Below are 14,597 nucleotides of genomic sequence, written 5' to 3' on the forward strand. Positions count from 1 at the left end.
ACTCAAGTTTCTGCAGCTTGTTCAGAATCTAGAGCAGGGAAACTGGTTCCGCAAAATTTTTCTGCCCTTTTGGATCTCGGGAATCATATGACGCGAATTTGAGACGCTTTGGATACTTTTCATTTTTTAAAAAAATCCTGACCCGCGGGTCACAGTTTTTGCCTTCTTTTTCTCTCCTGAGCTGCACTCAGGTTTCTGCAGCTTGTTGAGAATCTAGTGCAGGGAAACAGGTTCCGCAAATTCTTTCTGCCCTTTCTGATCTTGGGCATCATATGACGCGAGTTTGAGACGCTTTGGATACTTTTCATTTTTTTGAAAAAATCCTGGCCAGAGTTTTTCGGGTCAGAGTTTTTGCATTCTTTTTCTCTCCTGAGCTGCACTCAGGTTTCTGCAGCTTGTTCAGAATCTAGAGCAGGGAAACAGGTTCCGCAAACTTTTTCTGCCCTTTCGGATCTCGGGCATCATATGACGCGAGTTTGAGACGCTTTGGATACTTTTCATTTTTTTGAAAAAATCCTGACCGCGCGGGTCACAGTTTTTGCCTTCTTTTTCTCTCCTGAGCTGCACTCAGGTTTCTGCAGCTTGTTCAGAATCTAGAGCAGGGAAACAGGTTCCGAAAACTTTTCCTGCCCTTTCGGATCTCGGGCATCATATGACGCGAGTTTGAGACGCTTTGGATACTTTTCATTTTTTTGAAAAAATCCTGACCCGCGGGTCACACTTTTTGCCTTCTTTTTCTCTCCTGAGCTGCACTCAGGTTTCTGCAGCTTGTTCAGAATCTAGAGCAGGGAAACAGGTTCCACAAATTCTTTCTGCCCTTTCTGATCTCGGGCATCAAATGACGCGAGTTTGAGACGCTTTGGATACTTTTCATTTTTTTGAAAAAATCCTGACCAGAGTTTTTCGGGTCAGAGTTTTTGCATTCTTTTTGTCTCCTGAGCTGCACTCAGGTTTCTGCAGCTTGTTCAGAATCTAGAGCAGGGAAACAGGTTCCGCAAACTTTTTCTGCCCTTTCGGATCTCGGGCATCATATGACGCGAGTTTGAGACGCTTTGGATACTTTTCATTTTTTTGAAAAAATCCTGACCCGCGGGTCACAGTTTTTGCCTTCTTTTTCTCTCCTGAGCTGCACTCAGGTTTCTGCAGCTTGTTCAGAATCCAGAGCAGGGAAACAGGTTCCGTAAACTTTTTCTGCCGTTTTGGATCTCGGGCATCATATGACGCCAGTTTCAAATGCTTTGGATACTTTTCATTTTTTTGAAAAAATCCTGACCCGCGGGTCAGAGTTTTTGCCTTCTTTTTCTCTCCTGAGCTGCACTCAGGTTTCTGCAGCTTGTTCAGAATCTAGAGCAGGGAAACAGGTTCCGCAAACATTTTCTGCCCTTTCGGATCTCGGGCATCATATGACGCAAGTTTGAGACGCTTTGGATACTTTTCATTTTTTTGAAAAAATCCTGACCAGAGTTTTTCGGGTCAGAGTTTTTGCATTCTTTTTCTCTCCTGAGCTGCACTCAGGTTTCTGCAGCTTGTTCAGAATCTAGAGCAGGGAAACAGGTTCCGCAAAATTTTTCTGCCCTTTCGGATCTCGGGCATCATATGACGCCAGTTTCAGATGCTTTGGATACTTTTCATTTTTTTGAAAAAATCCTGACCCGCGGGTCACAGTTTTTCCCTTCTTTTTCTCTCCTGAGCTGCACGCAAGTTTCTGCAGCTTGTTCAGAATCTAGAGAAGGGAAACAGGTTCCGCAAACTTTTCCTGCCCTTTCGGATCTCGGGCATCATATGACGCGAGTTTGAGACGCTTTGGATACTTTTCATTTTTTTGAAAAAATCCTGACCCGCGGGCCACAGTTTTTGCCTTCCTTTTCTCTCCTGAGCTGCACTCAGATTTCTGCAGCTTCTTCAGACAGTTTTTGCTTTCTTTTTCTCTCCTGAGCTGCACTCAGGTTTCTGCAGCTTGTTGAGAATCTAGTGCAGGGAAACAGGTTCCGCAAATTCTTTCTGCCCTTTCTGATCTTGGGCATCATATGACGCGAGTTTGAGACGCTTTGGATACTTTTCATTTTTTTGAAAAAATCCTGGCCAGAGTTTTTCGGGTCAGAGTTTTTGCATTCTTTTTCTCTCCTGAGCTGCACTCAGGTTTCTGCAGCTTGTTCAGAATCTAGAGCAGGGAAACAGGTTCCGCAAACTTTTTCTGCCCTTTCGGATCTCGGGCATCATATGACGCGAGTTTGAGACGCTTTGGATACTTTTCATTTTTTTGAAAAAATCCTGACCGCGCGGGTCACAGTTTTTGCCTTCTTTTTCTCTCCTGAGCTGCACTCAGGTTTCTGCAGCTTGTTCAGAATCTAGAGCAGGGAAACAGGTTCCGCAAAATTTTTCTGCCCTTTCGGATCTCATGCATCATATGATGCGAGTTTGAGACGCTTTGGATACTTTTCATTTTTTTGAAAAAATCCTGACCCGCGGGTCACAGTTTTTGCCTTCTTTTTCTCTCCTGAGCTGCATGTAGGTTTCTGCAGCTTGTTAAGAATCTAGAGCAGGGAAACAGGTTCCGCAAACTTTTCCTGCCCTTTCGGATCTCGGGCATCATATGACGCGAGTTTGAGATGCTTTGGATACTTTTCATTTTTTTGAAAAAATCCTAACCCGCGGGTCACAGTTTTTGTCTTCTTTTTCTCTCCTGAGCTGCACTCAGGTTTCTGCAGCTTGTTCAGAATCTAGAGCAGGGAAACATGTTTCACAAACTTTTTCTGCCCTTTCGGATCTTGGGCATCATATGACGCGAATTTGAGACGCTTTGGATACTTTTCATTTTTTTGAAAAAATCCTGACCCGTGGGTCACAGTTTTTGCCTTCTTTTTCTCTCCTGAGCTGCACTCAGGTTTCTGCAGCTTGTTGAGAATCTAGTGCAGGGAAACAGGTTCCGCATTCTTTCTGCCCTTTCTGATCTTGGGCATCATATGACGCGAGTTTGAGACGCTTTGGATACTTTTCATTTTTTTGAAAAAATCCTGGCCAGAGTTTTTCGGGTCAGAGTTTTTGCATTCTTTTTCTCTCCTGAGCTGCACTCAGGTTTCTGCAGCTTGTTCAGAATCTAGAGCAGGGAAACAGGTTCCGCAAACGTTTTCTGCCCTTTCGGATCTCAGGCATCATATGACGCGAGTTTGAGACGCTTTGGATACTTTTCATTTTTTTGAAAAAATCCTGACCCGCGGGTCACAGTTTTTGCCTTCTTTTTCTCTCCTGAGCTGCACTCAGGTTTCTGCAGCTTGTTCAGAATCCAGAGCAGGGAAACAGGTTCCGTAAACTTTTTCTGCCGTTTTGGATCTCGGGCATCATATGACGCCAGTTTCAAATGCTTTGGATACTTTTCATTTTTTTGAAAAAATCCTGACCCGCGGGTCAGAGTTTTTGCCTTCTTTTTCTCTCCTGAGCTGCACTCAGGTTTCTGCAGCTTGTTCAGAATCTAGAGCAGGGAAACAGGTTCCGCAAACATTTTCTGCCCTTTCGGATCTCGGGCATCATATGACGCGAGTTTGAGACGCTTTGGATACTTTTCATTTTTTTGAAAAAATCCTGACCAGAGTTTTTCGGGTCAGAGTTTTTGCATTCTTTTTCTCTCCTGAGCTGCACTCAGGTTTCTGCAGCTTGTTCAGAATCTAGAGCAGGGAAACAGGTTCCGCAAACTTTTTCTGCCCTTTCGGATCTCATGCATCATATGATGCGAGTTTGAGACGCTTTGGATACTTTTCATTTTTTTGAAAAAATCCTGACCCGCGGGTCACAGTTTTTGCCTTCTTTTTCTCTCCTGAGCTGCACGCAAGTTTCTGCAGCTTGTTCAGAATCTAGAGAAGGGAAACAGGTTCCGCAAACTTTTCCTGCCCTTTCGGATCTCGGGCATCATATGACGCGAGTTTGAGACGCTTTGGATACTTTTCATTTTTTTGAAAAAATCCTGACCCGCGGGCCACAGTTTTTGCCTTCCTTTTCTCTCCTGAGCTGCACTCAGATTTCTGCAGCTTCTTCAGACAGTTTTTGCTTTCTTTTTCTCTCCTGAGCTGCACTCAGGTTTCTGCAGCTTGTTCAGAATCTAGAGCAGGGAAACAGGTTTCACAAACTTTTTCTGCCCTTTCGGATCTCGGGCATCATATGACGCGAGATTGAGATGCTTTGGATACTTTTCATTTTTTTGAAAAAATCCTGACCCGCGGGTCACAGTTTTTGCCTTCCTTTTCTCTCCTGAGCTGCACTCAGATTTCTGCAGCTTCTTTAGACAGTTTTTGCCTTCTTTTTCTCTCCTGAGCTGCACTCAGGTTTCTGCAGCTTGTTCAGAATCTAGAGCAGGGAAACTGGTTCCGCAAAATTTTTCTGCCCTTTTGGATCTCGGGAATCATATGACGCGAATTTGAGACGCTTTGGATACTTTTCATTTTTTAAAAAAATCCTGACCCGCGGGTCACAGTTTTTGCCTTCTTTTTCTCTCCTGAGCTGCACTCAGGTTTCTGCAGCTTGTTGAGAATCTAGTGCAGGGAAACAGGTTCCGCAAATTCTTTCTGCCCTTTCTGATCTTGGGCATCATATGACGCGAGTTTGAGACGCTTTGGATACTTTTCATTTTTTTGAAAAAATCCTGGCCAGAGTTTTTCGGGTTAGAGTTTTTGCATTCTTTTTCTCTCCTGAGCTGCACTCAGGTTTCTGCAGCTTGTTCAGAATCTAGAGCAGGGAAACAGGTTCCGCAAACTTTTTCTGCCCTTTCGGATCTCGGGCATCATATGACGCGAGTTTGAGACGCTTTGGATACTTTTCATTTTTTTGAAAAAATCCTGACCGCGCGGGTCACAGTTTTTGCCTTCTTTTTCTCTCCTGAGCTGCACTCAGGTTTCTGCAGCTTGTTCAGAATCTAGAGCAGGGAAACAGGTTCTGCAAACTTTTCCTGCCCTTTCGGATCTCGGGCATCATATGACGCGAGTTTGAGACGCTTTGGATACTTTTCATTTTTTTGAAAAAATCCTGACCCGCGGGTCACACTTTTTGCCTGCTTTTTCTCTCCTGAGGTGCACTCAGGTTTCTGCAGCTTGTTCAGAATCTAGAGCAGGGAAACAGGTTCCGCAAACTTTTTCTGCCCTTTCGGATCTCGGGCATCATATGACGCGAGTTTGAGACGCTTTGGATACTTTTCATTTTTTTGAAAAAATCCTGACCCGCGGGTCACACTTTTTGCCTGCTTTTTCTCTCCTGAGCTGCACTCAGGTTTCTGCAGCTTGTTCAGAATCTAGAGCAGGGAAACAGGTTCCGCAAACTTTTTCTGCCCTTTCGGATCTCGGGCATCATATGACGCGAGTTTGAGACGCTTTGGATACTTTTCATTTTTTTGAAAAAATCCTGACCCGCGGGTCACACTTTTTGCTTGAGGCATATGATTTTCATCCACAAATCAGAGGAGCAGAAGACTTCCCCTGCCCCCCTCCCAAGTAATGCCTAAAGGTAATGATGGAAACATTACAATTACTTCACAAAAGTAATAAAATTACTCCTAGTTCTATTACAATCAAAATGTAAAGGAATTATCCACTTGTTCCTCAAAAAATTAATGAATTACAATAATTTGTTACTTGTAACAAATTACTCCCAAGTCCTGGGTGTGGGGTGTTTGTTTTTTGCTTTTGTCATGGTAACCACTACCATCTCCCTGCTCTCGCTGCTCCAGCTCTTGGCCCAGGCTGCTTTGGCAGGCCATGGCAGTTGCTGCTGCCGCCACTACCTTAATCTCCCAAGGGGTACTTGCCCGCTCCATCTCGTTGCATCCAGGAATAAAGCTGCTGTTTTTTTGGGGAGAAAGCTGGCTTGGCAGATTATACAAGAAGCCCATTATGAAGTGGAGCAGTGGATTGCATATGGAAATAAAAGACTCCCGTCTCAGTGTCATTCTAGTTGGTGCAAATCCTGCAAGCTACTCCTGTACTGCACAAAACCAAAGTAGCTGTGATGTAGGAATCAGGAGCAAAGCAATTCTGAAGCCAACCTCCCATCAGTTAAGAGGAGTTCCTTGATTTAATCAGCAAGCTAAATAATGACAAACGTAGAGGGCCTCCTAGTTCAGCTCCCTTTACCTGAGCATATTGATTGAGCGGAAGCTCTGCAATGCTGTGAATCCTGAAAAAGATGTGCAGCTTCCATGTTGTGCTGTGATCAATATTCCATGCTGCCAACAATGCTTTGGTATGTGTGGGAAATCATTAAAAGAACTTGAATTCCAACCCTGGGGAAGAATGTTGTTGTAACTGGTCAATGGAAGAATGTTGGGATGCCCGTTGCAGTGCTTCTTCATATGGATGGAAGGCATGAACATCATGGAGGGGATGCAACAGTAACAATCTCTCATCACTACATTCCAAAAGAACAGCTTGAACAGCAGACAATTCTTGCTGACATTGTGGTTTCAGTTGCAGGCATCCCTAATCTGATTTCAGCTAATACGATCAAAGAGGGAGCTGCAGTTATTGATGCTGTTATAAACAGAGTCCAGGACCTATTATTGCCAAACCAAAACTAGCTACATCACTCTAGTCCCTGGTGGGGGTGGCCACATGACCATCGCCATGCTTGGAAAAATGGCATAATTGCTGAAAGAAACTGTGGAGGCCTCAGCAGCTTGAACCACTAAAGGCTTAATGTTGGAATTCTAGCGGCAAGTAGCCACCCTGGGCTCTTACTGGGAGAAAGGGCACCCTGGGCTTCTACTGGGATGCCGCCCTGGACTCCTACTGGTTGGAAGGGCGGGGTATAAATCAAATAATAAATAAATAAAATAACAACATTAGAAATCTCTTCCCAAACAGCCTAAGAATAGTGCAATATTTATTTATTGGATGAAAGTTATTGGTGAGTCTCATTCCAGAATATTTTTTAACGCAATTATGTTCCAGGTAAGAGTGCCCAACTCAATACATGGTGATTCTGATCTGATTCTGAATAAGGTTGAAATAAGAAAGAATTATTTTTAGATCTATCAGTGGTTCCTACCTTGTCCCTTTCACTCTTGGTAACTGGCAGCAGTGCTCAGTGTTGGGTAGCCAGGTGAACAACACCACTCTGCCTGCACTGCCCTGCTGACTGCTACTGCTTGCTCAGATTGCTGCAATGCATTACATGTGGTATTGCCTTTGAAAATGGTCCAGAAACTTCAGTTAGTCCAGAAAAGGGTGACAAGATTGTTAACGATATCAACCATCTTGGGCCCTAAGATGAGCAGGGGAGGTCTTGTTGGTGGTCCTGCCACTGGAGGTTGCCCACTTGGGGTTGACCCATAAAACGGCTTTCTTGATGGCGGTTCTCCATTTGTGGAACGCCCACTCTAGTGACATGTGTCAGTCTCATTAATAACTTTTAAGAGAAATTTTTAAACATTACCCAGGCATTTGATGTCTGAAAGATGTGTCCCTGGCCACCATGAAATTATTAGTTTTGAGAGTAGGTGATTGTTTTAAGAAGTTTTAAACTGTTTTAAGGAGCTTATTTTAAACTGTTTTAAAACCTTATTTTAAAGGTTGCTTTTTATGGTTTTTAGATGTGCATACAGAGAAGTCCCTCAGGAGTCAACAGGCTTCTCACCCTTTGAACTCATGTTCACTAGAAAAGTGAGGGGACCTTTGGAACTATTAAAAAATTCATGGGAAGGAACCCTGGGAGAGTACAAAACATCTGTAGTAGATTTTGTATTGGAATTCTGCAATAAATTAACATCAGTGATGGAGGTGGTGGAAAAGAATTTGAGTCAAGCACAGCAGAAGCAACGTTACTGGTATGACAGAACAGCCAGGGAACGTGTGTATGATGTGGGAGATATGGTTATGGCGTTCATACCCAGGAAACATGACAAATTACAGGCTAACTGGGAAGGACCATATACCATCAGAGAAAGGCTTGACACAGTGACGTATGTAATTACCACAGAACAATTAAACAAAAACAAAGTGGTTCATGTAAATATGTTAAAGCCTTACCATACCAGGGATGCACAGGTGTTGCAAGTTACCTTATTCCCTGAGGGAAGTGGGCCTGAACTTCCAGATTTGGTACAGGAAAGCAAAGACAAAGGAGGGGTAGATCAAGTGGAATGGTCAGAGGAGGTGAAGGAGGAAGTAAAAGAAGAGATTCTGAGAGTTTTGAAAACCTATAGGAATCTCTTTAGCAACAAACCTGGCCGAACCAGTATAGTTATACATTCCATTGATACTGGAGATCATGCCCCAATCAGATCTGTTCCGTACCGTGTGAATGGGAAAGTTTTGAATGAGATCAAAAGGGAGGTGGAAGATATGCTGGAATTAGGAGTGATCAGGGAATCCATCAGTCCCTGGGCCTCAAGTATTGTCCTGGTTCCGGAAAAAGATGGAACAACAAGGTTTTGCATTGATTATTGGCTAATCAATAAAATTACTGTCCCAGATACGTATCCTATGCCTAGGGTAGACGCAATGTTAGAGTTATTGGGGGCAGCAACCATTATCTCTACGTTAGACCTCTGTAAAGGATTTTGGCAAATGGAACTAGACGAGCAATCCAGAGCCAAAACTGCCTTCAGTACACCAGATGGGTTATATGAGTTTGTGACCTTACCCATGGGACTAAGGAACTCACCAAGTTCATTTCAGAGGCTAATCAATACTGTGTTGCGAGGCATGTCAGATTTTGCAGTGGCCTATATCGATGACGTGGCCATTTTTAGCAAGTCGGTGCCTGAGCATGTCCAACACCTGACAACAGTATTGGAGGCCTTAAGAAAAGCAGGCCTCACAATAAAAGCTAAGAAATGCCAGTTTGGACTAAAGGAAGTAATCTATTTAGGACATAAGGTGGGGAGTGGGAAAATCACCCCCTTATGGAGCAAGGTGGAGGCAATACAAGCGTGGCCGATCCCCTTAACCAAAAAACAAGTAAGGGCATTTCTGGGTGTGGCTGGTTTTTATAGGAAGTTTGTGAGAAATTTTGGGGAAATAGCAACCTCCTTGCATGAATTGACCAAGAAGAAGTGTTCTGAGCGTGTGGTATGGACGGATGAATGTCAGAAGGCTTTTGATCTGCTGAAGCAAGCCTTGTGCCAAGGACCCATATTAATAGCACCAGACTATGAGCAACCATTCATTGTGGCTACAGATGCGTCAGACCTCGCGCTGGGAGTCGTCTTGCTGCAGGAGAGAGAAGGCACCAGACATCCAGTGGCATACCTGAGTCGCAAGCTGACGCCGAGGGAGAAAAACTATTCGTCGGTCCAGAAGGAGTGCCTAGCGGTCGTGTGGGGACTGAACAAGTTGCGCCCATACGTGTGGGGACGAAGATTCACAGTGACTACGGATCATCGGGCCTTGTTATGGTTGCAGACTATGAAAAACCATAACACTATGCTGCAGAGGTGGTCCTGGGCCCTACAGGACTATCAAGTGGACTTCCAGTTCATCAAAGGCAAGGACAATGTACTGGCCGATGGACTTTCCAGGCAAGTGGCTGGGACTGCAGTGACGTGACCAGACGGAGAGACAAAGAAAGACATTTTCCCCATAGAGACTTTTATTTGTTAACGTGACATATAAATCCTGGAACAGGAATAATACTCTGCTGTTGTTTAAGGGGGGGGAAATGTGATGTTCCTATATTAATGTATATATGGTAAGTGTTGTTGTTTAGAAGATACATGGTAAGTGGAGTGAAAGAGGGGGAGTGAATGGGCAGTAGAATGCGAGATGATTGGCTGAGTGTTTAAAATGGCTGAACGTATAAAAGGAAGAGTGAGAGTGGAATCTGGGGGGGAGAAGAGAACTGAGTGGGTTGCTTGGTGGGGTTTAGAGAGTTGTTTGCCAGGAGGGAGGTGGAGTTCGGATTAGCACTGAGTAAAACCATATGCTTATGTGCCTTAAGAAGAAATCTTGTTAATCTTGTTAGCTTTGTTATCTTTAATAAATACTTAATTTGGTTTACCAAAGGCCTGAACCTTGGCTGGGGTTTCACAGACCAGAAGGGAGGGTAAGGTAATGACCAAGGCTGAAGGGGAACTGTAACAAATGGTGGCAGTGGTGAAGAGAATAACAATACCAGTATTCAGAGTCTCTGGGAATACTAGTATTGGGACGTTACTGGTGGCTGCCTAGCAGGGGGATCTGTTGAGATCTGTGCTAGAGCGGGGAGAGAAACCATATAAAAGGACAGTCCGGACTGGTGGAGTCCCTGGTGGTGCCTAGAGACAGGCAGTAACCACGAGCAGGTAGGAACCTGACAGGGAGAGCCAGGGAAGGGCGTCACATTAGACATTTTAATTGTATTGTTTTAGTAGTGATATGTTATTCTGTGCTCCTTTGGAGGAAAGGAAAGATGTAAATTTATTACATAAATAAATAATAAATGAATGAACTGGGAATTAGGAATAGGGAAGAAATTTGATTCAGTTCACATTTAAAGGTGGACCTACGTAATTCACACTTTCTGAAACAATATGAGAAAAAACAGCCATCCTTTGAAATTCACACTTCTCTGAATTTTGCTGTGCAATTCTCCAGCGAAGTAATGTGCTAAAACAAGTGCATACACTGGGGTAAAGTATGCATAAAAATGCATATATAAGTGAAAATAACATACAAAAGCGCATTATATTAGAGGACACTGTTTTGCAAAAATGTGTATATTGGGCAAAATTATCTACCAACATATGTAAATTAGGAGAAATTCTCTAATGGGTTTTTCATGAGGACTTTTTAAAATTGCAAACTAATGCAGAAATGTGGAGAACTGAACTTAAAAATGGGGGACAATGAGAAACCGTGAGAAATTGAAATTGGCATATTTTCACATCCCTGCTGGGGAAAGACACTAGTCTATCATCCACCAGGCTTCTCCTCCATTTCCATTTCTGCTAATGTTAAGATTCTAAACAGCCTGAGGCCAGGTTACTTGAAGAATTGTCTCCTCACACATGTACCTACCTTGACCTCAAAATCGTAGCCTTTCTGTAAATGCCTATACCAAATGAGGTTCAGTGAGTGGCTACTGGGGAGAGAGCCTTTTCAGTGGTGACACACTGGTGGTGGAATGCCCAGAGAGGCTCTCTCTGTGCAGAGAGGTGCCTATTTCACGGACTTTTGGGCACCAGGTGAATTCCTTCTTATTTTCCCAAGATTTTTTTAAAATCTTTTTTTAGATTTTTAAACTAATGTGTTTTTTATACTTTCTGAAGTTTTAAAGATCAGTTTAAATGTTTTTTATGCTGTTGTGAATCTTGCCGTATTGAGGGTTTTGCTGTACTGATGCTATCCTTTGTTGCTGAGTTTTTATGCTATATTTTATGTTTTAATGCATGGTTTTGATTTGTATTTTAATATTTCATTGCTTTTAAAGCAGCCCAGAGAGCTTTGCTATTGGGTAACATATAAATGCTGTTATTATTCTTGCTATTATTAGTGACTATATTAATAAAGAGTCTACAGAGGGAGCACAGTGGTTGATCATGCAAGAGCAATAGATAAAGTGAGATACATAATATATCACAGAAATGCTAGCATTAGCCCATTCAAGTTGTGTACATCATCTGTAATCTGCAAGTGCTGTGTAAAATGAAGCCAGCATGAGACAACAGTAGCGTTTATACTGACTTGAATATCTGGTTTCAAATGACTCTCCTGTTCGTATTTCTATTGCTGTATAAGATTGTTACCAGTTCCATTCTCCTTTTGATATCCAACTGAAAAATCCCAAATAGCAATGAAAATAGCTTGTAACCTTTTTACTGCTCTACAATAAATCAGGAATTATATTTTAAAAGAAAAGGGAGTAATTATTTTATTTTATTTTTATTTATTTATTGCACTTTTAAACCGCCCTTTAGCAACAGGCTCTCAGGGCGGTGTACAACAGAATAAAACCACATTTAAAAACCAGCGAATGTGGATTACAACATATAGGTATAAAAACACATTAAAAACAGATTAAGACAAAATTAATAGATATTACAATTAATTAACTATAGAATTAGAATTAAAACTAAAATTAAAATTAAAATGCCTGGGCAAAGAGGTAGGTCTTTACCTGGCGCCGAAAAGATATCAAAGAAGGTGCCAGGCGTATCTCGTCAGGGAGGGCATTCCATAATTCGGAGGCAACCACTGAGAAGGCCCAAGATCTTGTTATTGCTCTCCGGGCCTCCTTGTGAGTTGGGACCCGGAGAAGGGCCTTCGATGTCGAGCGCAGCGAACGGGTAGATTCATAGTGGGAGAGGCGTTCCATCAGGTATTGCGGTCCGGTGCTGTTAAGGGCTTTATAGGTAAGAACCAACACTTTGAATCTGGCCCGGAAACGTATTGGTAGCCAGTGCAGTTGGGCCAGGACAGGTGTTATATGATCAGATCTTTTAGTCCGAGTAAGAACTCTGGCCGCAGCATTCTGCACCAGCTGAAGTTTCCGAACCGTCTTCAAAGGTAACCCTACGTAGAGTGCATTACAGTAGTCCAATCTAGAGGTTACCGGAGCATGGATAACTGAGGCAAGGTTCTTCCTGTCCAGATAGGGTCGTAGTTGGGCTACCAGCCGAAGCTGGTAGAACGCATTCCGTGCCACTGAGGCTACCTGAGCCTCCAGAGACAGGAGCGGATCTAATAAGACCCCCAAACTATATAATATAAGTGTGTTTTTGAATGACAGCCCACCTGATGCTTTTCTGTTGCTTCTTGATATTTACTACTTTCCTCAGCATCTACTTGACATGGTCAGAAAGCACCGTCATGCTAGGAATTGCACTGCTTAGTTTTAGTATCATAAACATTTAAAGATATGCAGATGATCCAGCAAAAGTTGGTAAAATAGGTATTAGCATAATGAATAGAACAGAACAGAAATATTTATTAGAATAATGGCCATGTTAGCATGGTATGCAAAACCATAGTTTAGTATTACATGCATGAACAGAAATGAGCCACAGTGAGTCTTGGGGTCATCCCATATCCCATTTCCATCTCCCACACAGCCAGGATCAGTAGTTCAGAAGTTTTACTTCTGCTTTTAGTTAACCACAGTTTATAATGTCATCCAGACCCAGAACTGTGGTTGGTTTAAACATGGTGGTTTGAAGTTGGGTTTTTAAAAAACTAACTATAGTTAATGTAAACAATAGCTGACATAATAGCATAAGGAGATCCCTGCTGCTTCAGACCAAAGGCCTATTTAGTCTAGCATCCAGTTTTCATAGTGGTCAGTCAGATTATGGGAAGGCCACAAGCAAGACCTTGAGTGCAACAGCTTCTCCCCACTTGTGATTCCGAGCAACAGGTATGCAGAGGCATACTGTCTCTGGCTAGTAACCACTGATAGCCTTATCCTCCATTAACTTAAAGCCTTCCAATTTGGAGCTGGAGGGGCATTCCTACCTTGCCTCACCTGGAAAGTCTCATGGAGCTGATTGGCAAAAGAGCCCCAAAGTCACCACTGCCATTGTTCCAGGTCCTCAGGAGGACATAGCAGGGTTTGGTTGTTATAACTTGGCAGGTTGAACAGTGAGATGGAGGAGTAAAGACAGGCACCTGCCCTAATGACCTCAGCCCCAAAAGAGGAGCATCTATACATATCCCAAGGTTCCTTGGGTTAACACATCTCTTCCTCAGAATGCATTTGTAATACTCTTCAAGTAATGTTACGTCCTTCTTATGTAAAAGGAAACAAACATTGCAGTGCAGGTCTATTCAGTGCTTTAGCTACAGCATGGCAGGCAAAGGTTTATCTTCCAAGAGTTTAAAGAAGCCCTCTGACCAGGCAGGGCCAGAACTATTTGTGAGTCTGTGTATTTGAAGTTGGGTGGTCGGGACAGATTAGGGATTCTGTTGGTGTACTGCCCACCCCGCTGCTCAACAGTCTCCCTTCCTGAGCTAGCCGGGGTGTTCTCGGGGCTGATGTTGGAGTCCCCTCGGCTTGTGGTGCTGGGGGACTTCAACATCCATGCCGAGGCCGCCCTGTCGGGAGTGGCTCAGGACTTCATGGCCTCCATGACAACCATGGGTCTGTCCCAAGTAGTATCTGGCCCCACTCATGTTGCTGGCCACACCCTGGACCTTGTTTTCTGTGTGGAGGGGGATGATGGTGATCTTGGTGTGGAGGAACTTTCTGTAGTTCCTTTGTCATGGACAGATCACTACCTGGTTGGGTTTAGACTCACTGGGACTCGGAACCTCTGCAGGGGTGGGGGACCGATTAGGATGGTCTGCCCCAGGAGGCTGATGGATCCGGATGGTTTCCTGATGGTTCTTGGGGTTTTTCCTGCCACCTCGGCAGGCGATTCTGTCGAAGCTCTGGTTGACCTCTGGAATGGGGAAATGGCCAGGGTGGTGGACATGATCGCTCCTGAGCGTCCCCTCTCACGAAGTGGAGCCAAACCAGCCCCTTGGTTTACCAAGGAGCTGGCGGTGATGAAACGAATGAGACGGAGACTAGAGCGACATTGGCGGAAGACTCGGAGCGAGTCTGACCAAACACGGGCTAGAGCCTCCTTGAAGACCTACTCCGTGGCAGTGCGGGCAGCAAATAAATCATTCTTTTCTGCCACCATTGCATCTGCAGGGAGC

The 14,597-nt window shown here is 43.7% G+C and overlaps 1 pseudogene; it reads left to right on the forward strand.

Moving 5' to 3' along the window:
* Nucleotides 1-5,671: 5,671 nt before the first annotated feature.
* LOC133364341 (bifunctional methylenetetrahydrofolate dehydrogenase/cyclohydrolase, mitochondrial-like) lies at nt 5,672-6,556 on the forward strand (annotated as a pseudogene).
* Nucleotides 6,557-14,597: the final 8,041 nt, after the last annotated feature.

This window comes from Rhineura floridana, chromosome 9 (assembly GCF_030035675.1).
Source record: "Rhineura floridana isolate rRhiFlo1 chromosome 9, rRhiFlo1.hap2, whole genome shotgun sequence".
NCBI classification, from domain to species: Eukaryota; Metazoa; Chordata; class Lepidosauria; order Squamata; family Rhineuridae; genus Rhineura; species Rhineura floridana.